Genomic DNA, 6,864 nt, shown 5'->3' with positions numbered 1-6,864 from the left:
CATAAAAAAGTAGAAAGCATTGCTGCCTCACAGCATACTGTATTTGTCTATGATGCCAGCCAAACCTCTGTGGAAACCTTGTTCATCTTCATAACGTTATGCCCGAAAGGTAATGTTTCTCTGAGTGCAGAGGTGGCTTCAGTGCCTACTCTCTTCAAAAATTCTGGCCACTCAAAATTAAATATGATTCCAGTTTCCTTACCTGAAGCCATTTTTGCTGCAGTTTGGAACTTAATAGTTCATTTCAAAATAGTCACTTCATTGCTAACAACTGCTAACAACTCAAAGAAATGGGAATTCATCAATTCCAAAAGTAAAACACGGATAAAAGAGTGAAGACAGAATGTGAAGTTTCTTTCAAATGTCTTCTGATAATTATCAATAATATTCAGACACTTCTACTACTTCTGTTAGAAAATATAGGAAATGTCATATATCTTACCATGAAGAACTTGTGTGTTATGGTCTGCACGTTAACTATCAACTTATTTTAACTTACTCTACATAAGAGATCAGATAAACCAGACCCTACATTGGATACACAAAGGAGCTGAACACCAAGTAAAAGTTTGACAAAATCAACAGAAACCAAACCCACCACAGACTGGTGTTTTACAAAGTGCTTTATTTCCCATTTTTTTCTGCAATGGCTCATAATCTTTATTTTTGTTTGTAAGGTCAGAATAAACATCAGCGTACCACCAAAGGCATTAGCCTGTGCCTAATCTCTTAAAGATCTTACCTTACTAATGTTAATTATGCTGGATGACTTTATCTTTTGTTACCACCTGTCCACAGTCAAACTTTTCCATTTCTGTAGTTATTAGCTAATCTCTCATTTTGCAAAGGAGCTCAGAAGTCTGAAATAAAAGGAATGGAGACACCTTTTTTTCACAGGTTGAACAAGCTGAACAAAACTACGTTTCACTACGCAAACATTGATCTTTTTACAACTGCAACCAATAAACCCTAGGCCACTGCTCCTGAAGGTGTGAAATTTGGTGCTAAATTTGGTCCCAGGGTAGTCTGTTTTTTTAAAGATGTCAAACTCACTTTGCCTGCTCCAAGTTCACAACTTTATGGAGTACTTCAGTGCAGATTTTTTGGTAGCTATGGAACACAGATAACCACGGACTCTTCCAGAGCAGCCAGTGGCTCAGCAAGCAGGGCTGTCCTCGAGAGCTGCACAATGAGGAATTCCTTTCCTTTTCATAAAACTTCAAGAGAACAGAGAACTGCCATATATATTACTTCTATGGCCTTGACTTAGCCAGAAAAGCCTAATGAATAAGTGATACAGTAAATAAACTGTAAGACAATAATCAACAGTGTGTGATATCACTGGAAGATACCACTTGATGAAGTTATAATGACAGTGCAATTCTTTCTGAAGCTCATCTAATTTATTACCAAAGAAGTTTTCTTTATCCACCACAAATTGCTTTGTATCCTCCAGACAGACAACTAACAATTCACCATGTTCCTGTGAAGGTGCCACATCCTTAACATCTGTAAGAACAGCACTACCAAAATTACCATAGAGTAGAATTCATGATGCAGCATCCTCTCCTCAGAATGATTCTTCCATGCTCAAACCTGTAAAAATATGGCTGGTACTCTTTTCCAGCTGAAATGTAATGGATTGGACCTGTTCCTGAGTTAATTCTCCATCTGAGCTTTACCCTAGTGAAGAGGTGAACCAGCAGAACTTGAAAGGCCTAACCAGAATACATCCAGAAATGCAACTTCTGATTCAAACAAGGTACACTCCTTCCTACACACAGAACGAATCCTTAAAACCCTTAAAAATTGTCTTACTTAAAAAATTAAAAGAAAAAGTGACTTGCAGTGATCAAAGAGAAATCAGTAAGCATTTTCCACTGAGTCCAGATGTAAATTTCAGTATTTGATTCAATGTGAGGAAAAATAATTTATTGCCAATTAAAATAGATTAAATCAGTGAGAAATGAATGCAAATTAAAACAGCACCGTCCCTTCATGCTCTCCTCTTCCCTCAGACTCAACTTCACACTTTCAACCTCCAGCTTCTCTGCCTCCCTCTGTCCAAAGCAGCACAGGGCAAAGTGGAATGGGGGAGTTGCAGTCAGTCTGTAACAGCTCCTTTCTATCACTCCATCTCACACTTTTCTCTTGCTCCATCATGGGTCCTCTCCACAGGCTGCAGTTGTTCCACATAAGCCCGCTTCCATGCAGGCTCTCCACAGGCTGGAGTCCTTCAGCATAAGCCTGCTCTGGCATGGCTCCTCTCCATGGACTGCAGTTCCTTCAGAAAAATCTCCACCTGCTCCGGCATGTGATCCTCCATGATCTGCAGGGCAACACCCACTCCAGCACCTGAGGAAATTCCTCCCTCTCCTTCTTTGACCTTGGTGTTCAGAGGACTGGTTTTCTCGCCCTCCTCACTCCTCTCTGCCATGCAGCATTTTGCCCTTTCTTAAATACACTTCCACTGCCAGCAGCTTCACCAATGCGCTCGGCTGTGCCCCGCGGTGGGTCCTTTGCAGAGCTGTCTGGAACCAGCTGGGTCCTGCACAGAGTCACCCACACCTGGGCACCTGCACCCAATACAGAAGCACAAACTACAGGTTGGAGATTAAGAACTTCCTCACCCTCTCCTGTGCTCTCTTTCAAGCTGTGCTCAAAGAGTCATTTGTGGGGGCAGAGTGGGCCAGACCCACAGACTGATCTGGATTCCAAACAACGCAAGCGGGAGAAGGACAGTTCTTTGTACTGATAACGTGCTGGTACACACAGTGCACGACGCTGCTCTCATCGGCACAGCTCTGCACTTGTGCTGGCCTGCGTGGAGATGCAGAAGCTGAACCTGTGGCAGGTGCTTCCTGTGAGAACTTCTGGAGTGAAGGGGGCAGTGGAGCTCACCCCAGTATCTCCCCTTCCTTCAGCAAGACATAATGGTGTCTTACATTTTAGTGATGTCCAGCACAATCAACCTTGAGCACAGTAAGGCAGAGAGGAAATTTATCCCCAGATGTGGGAAACCAAGGATAGTGCAGTTTTTTAAAATGAGAAATTTGTTTCTATACCGCTCTGGAGAGGAGAAAGAGGCAATAGGAGAAAGGCAGAAAAGCGAAAGATGAGAACATCTAAAACAATTCCCCCACTCCCAAAAAGCAGCAAGTACGAGTACAGTGCTAGGACACAAAACCCCAATATGGGCAGGTCAGCAAGAGGTAATTCTATGGCTTGTATTACGTACAAAGTTAGACATGCACCAGCACCTGACAGGAAAAACCTGAACACCCACCAAATTATTGCGAAGATATTGATTTAAAACTGGTAAAGCCCTATTTCCACAGATCAGCTCTTCTCAGGAGAAGTAAGAAGGTTAAGAAGGTTCCCACTTTCTCCATCTCCTTTCATGTACAAAACACCTTGGATGTGACAACTTTTAGCTTTGTCAGCAGTCGTGGAGTTGCCAGACCAGCTTGCATTCAGAAGGTAACTAGTGCACTGAAGATAAAAGCAAACATACATGATTACCCTTCTAGTTTTTATTAGATGTGAGCTCAGAGAATAAATAATTCCAAAATCAATGATAAAGAAGTTGTATATTATAAAAACATTTACCATCTACAGTGAGCCATTTCAGCCAGAAGAAAATACAATCTTCTGCTTTAACTTTGAGAGCTTTCTATCTCCTGCAAGCAGCTTGTTGCAAACTTGCCTTCCTCTTCTGTTCTGTGCTCTGGTCTCTTGACAGTTATCTGGAGCACTCTCAGAGGTAAGTGATCCTGAGAAAACATCCAAAACATAGTGAACTAAGAGAGAAAAGTGGAAGCCAAGGAGGAAACACCTGCACACTTCAGAAAACTTGAAAAGTATCATCTGTAATAAACATAAATTATTAATTTCCAATTCTCTCTCCCATTTAATTTTAGCTTTAACAGAAATCGCTGTGAGAAAAAGTTAAATCTATGTACTTCAACAGCAACCTGACAAAGAAAAACTGAACTTAGATCTAGCAGAGATTTTTAGGCCAAACTTGTGATTAATTTGCAAAAGCACTGTTAAACTCAAAGTTGGGGGTGGGGAGAAATTGAGATTAGTTTTCCTCCCACTGCTGCCCAGTATTTCTCAAGATGTTTAAGGAAACATATTGTGTAAGGGTGGTACTATATAAAGAGCAAGAATGCCTACTTTTATTATTATATTCTTCAGTTGCTTATTCCTCCTATCAGCTCCCATTCCTAAATTACAGCATGCTTGAGGGTGCCTGTCATAGGTGCTCTCAACTGTGTACACTGTCCATCAAGTTTTCATGTACAGAGACCTTTAGCTTCCCTTAAGCTGGAAAGCAGAATTCCATGAGCCATCCTTCAAAAGATTAATACGAGCAGCTTTGCATCAGGCAGAAAGACAAGACAAGTGCAGCTGGTCCTGGGAGGCAGAAGGTTTGTCTTCTGCTCAACAAGCACTGCAGAACACAGGGGTATAGCCTCAGAATTTGTCCATAGCTCAGACTAAGATCAAATTCACAGCTGAAGGCTCTCAGTTCACAAGATCTGACCATTTTTGACACCATCAGTTTCACTAAACCAATGCAAATTCCATGCACAAAGAAAATTTGCCACAGCTAGAACTGATGTGACATGGATGTTAATAAGCAAACTATAGTTTGCAGATATTGTTACTGACATGCTGCCAAGTGACCAGATACGTTATGCAAATGAAAAAGTGCTCTCATGTGATGGGAGAGGTCATAAGTGTGAATTCTGGTGTCATGCCTGTTTCCCACTCCACCCCTTCAATTGTGCAAGTTTCATTCTATAACTGCTGATCTTTTTTTGTTGAAGACACTGAACACAGTGATTTACAGCACAGATGGAAGATCACCTACAGAGGAAGAAAAGTGCCAAACCTTTCAGGCTCTGAACATGGTGGTTTTGAGGTGCAGTTTGGAATGTTTCATGTTCTGGATAAAAAGAAAAAAAAATTAAAAAGACTTAGGTTATTTTAGGTTATTTCAGGACTAGAAGTATATAACATGATTCGTTTAAAGTTAAAGCTTACTCTGTAGAAAACATGTATCTGAAAGGACTTTGGACAAAAGCTCTCCACTGTCTCCTTATTAAACAAGCTTTCATTTACTTTAAGAAAATGTACAGACAATAAAAAGATCTGATGTGAGGTGCCACTGGCCTACAATTTCACTATGACATGCAAAGATGGCAATGCATGGATGAGTATTCATTAGCATTTCAGTACATACTCATAAAAACATAAGAGATCTGTCCAAATGCTGGGCATCTTGTCAAGCAGATCAGAGACACAGTAATACTAATACTTCTGAAAAGGAAGATTTACTTTTATTCTCTACTGAAAAATCCTCTTCCTCCCACCAAAGAATGAGGGTTACATAGAAGTCACATCATCAAACTTTAATCTCCTCTGTTCCATGCCTGCCGGTCCTCTCATCAAATCCTACACAGCTTCTTCATGCTCTCCATGTCCCTTGCAGGCTTGTAGAACTTCTTGAGTGGGCAAGAACAGCTATGTCAGCACACAGAGACCAATCATTGTTTCTGAAGGGTGCATTCAGGACTAGCACAGAGAATGTTACTCTGGCATGAGGACACTGGGACTGAACTTCTCTCTGTCTTACTGATCTGCCAACATACACCTCTGTTCCTGGCTCTCCTACTGCCATTTGACTGCCACAGCTGATTACATTTTAAATACTATCTAGAGACAAAGACTGTTCTATGAAGTGCAGAAGCAAATCTGTGATCCTTCCTGAAGCCACTATCAACATTTCAACAAAGGATAGAGCTAAAATTTTAACAGTATTTTAGTGGTAGTTTATGCTGTATCGACACTGTCCTGCTATAGCAATCCAAGCACATCAGAAAAATGTCCAAATGGCAGATCCAGTAGCTCTCAAGTTCCTAGTGAGGACCCAGAAATCCACTCTTATGAAAGCACTATACAACAAATAGATTTTCATCCTCTGATGAGCCTTATCAATCCCTATTAGAAAAAAGATCATGAAGAGAGAGAAATTTAATTTGCTTAGAACAGCATGGTCTTGTTTAAACAGACAGAATGTCATTAAGAGAAGCCAGTACATGCCAAATGACCAACTGAGCTGCGCTGCAGAGAGCTAAGGATGGTTGTAGTAAAAACATGAATTCCAATTATCCACATTAAAAGATCTGATTACATGTGCCCTAAAATATCTGCATCATTGAACCACAGCTAGGTATAATTAAAGCTGTATTAAAGAACTACATGCAAACAATTATGGTTCTGTCTGCATTTTATTTTTTTTAAGATACATACAATCCTGTATGCATATATAATTCAAAACTATTAAGTATCCAAAGGCAACTTCCATAAAGAGGCTATCACATACACGCCTTTTGCAAAGTTCTTCTATCTAGCAGAGGCTAACAGAATACTGATAAGAATAACTCCTACAGCTCCTATTCTTCTGTCCAGGGAAGACTCCTTAGGACAAGGACACTCAGTATTTGTCCTCAGATGGCTTTCCAGGCTTTTAAACCCCCTTCTGTACAGGATGGGGTCCTAGATGACAAACACACACTAACAGTTCGTATGATACAGCAGTACTATTTATGATCACTCCTTTGAAGACTCTCCAGAAAACACATCAAATCCCTCCAGAAAATAAACATGTCATTTGTCATGTGCATTAGAAATGGAATGAGATATTAGATGTAAGAGCTTACATTGGAAAAAACCCAAATGCACACACATACACTGCTGTCATGTGACAAGATTTTTGCTTTCCCCTCCTTCTCCCCCCAGATCATACCTTAGTTGCTGCTGTTGGATAGACCAGCTGGATAGCTTCTGACCTAA

At 40.6% G+C, this 6,864-nt stretch overlaps 1 protein-coding gene across 11 annotated transcripts in view; it reads right to left on the bottom strand.

Moving 5' to 3' along the window:
- Positions 1-227: 227 nt before the first annotated feature.
- CARF (calcium responsive transcription factor) overlaps positions 228-6,864 on the bottom strand; it is a 40,028-nt gene continuing 33,391 nt past the window's right edge. For 4 of the 11 annotated variants that reach the window (XR_007632114.1, XR_007632113.1, XR_007632115.1 and 1 more), the window contains 3 exons: positions 4,901-4,954; positions 3,610-3,773; positions 297-3,492 (listed from right to left, as the gene is read on the bottom strand). The gene's annotated coding sequence lies outside the window, so the exon portion shown is untranslated. The other 7 variants (XR_007632118.1, XR_007632117.1, XR_007632116.1 and 4 more) reach the window with 7 other exon arrangements.

The sequence above is a fragment of the Myiozetetes cayanensis genome, unplaced genomic scaffold (genome assembly GCF_022539395.1).
Source record: "Myiozetetes cayanensis isolate MyiCay16 unplaced genomic scaffold, myiCay2020 scf9, whole genome shotgun sequence".
In the NCBI taxonomy this organism is placed as follows: Eukaryota; Metazoa; Chordata; class Aves; order Passeriformes; family Tyrannidae; genus Myiozetetes; species Myiozetetes cayanensis.
Note: the sequence above shows the minus strand (reverse complement) of the source record. Positions and strands in the feature narration are given on the sequence as shown.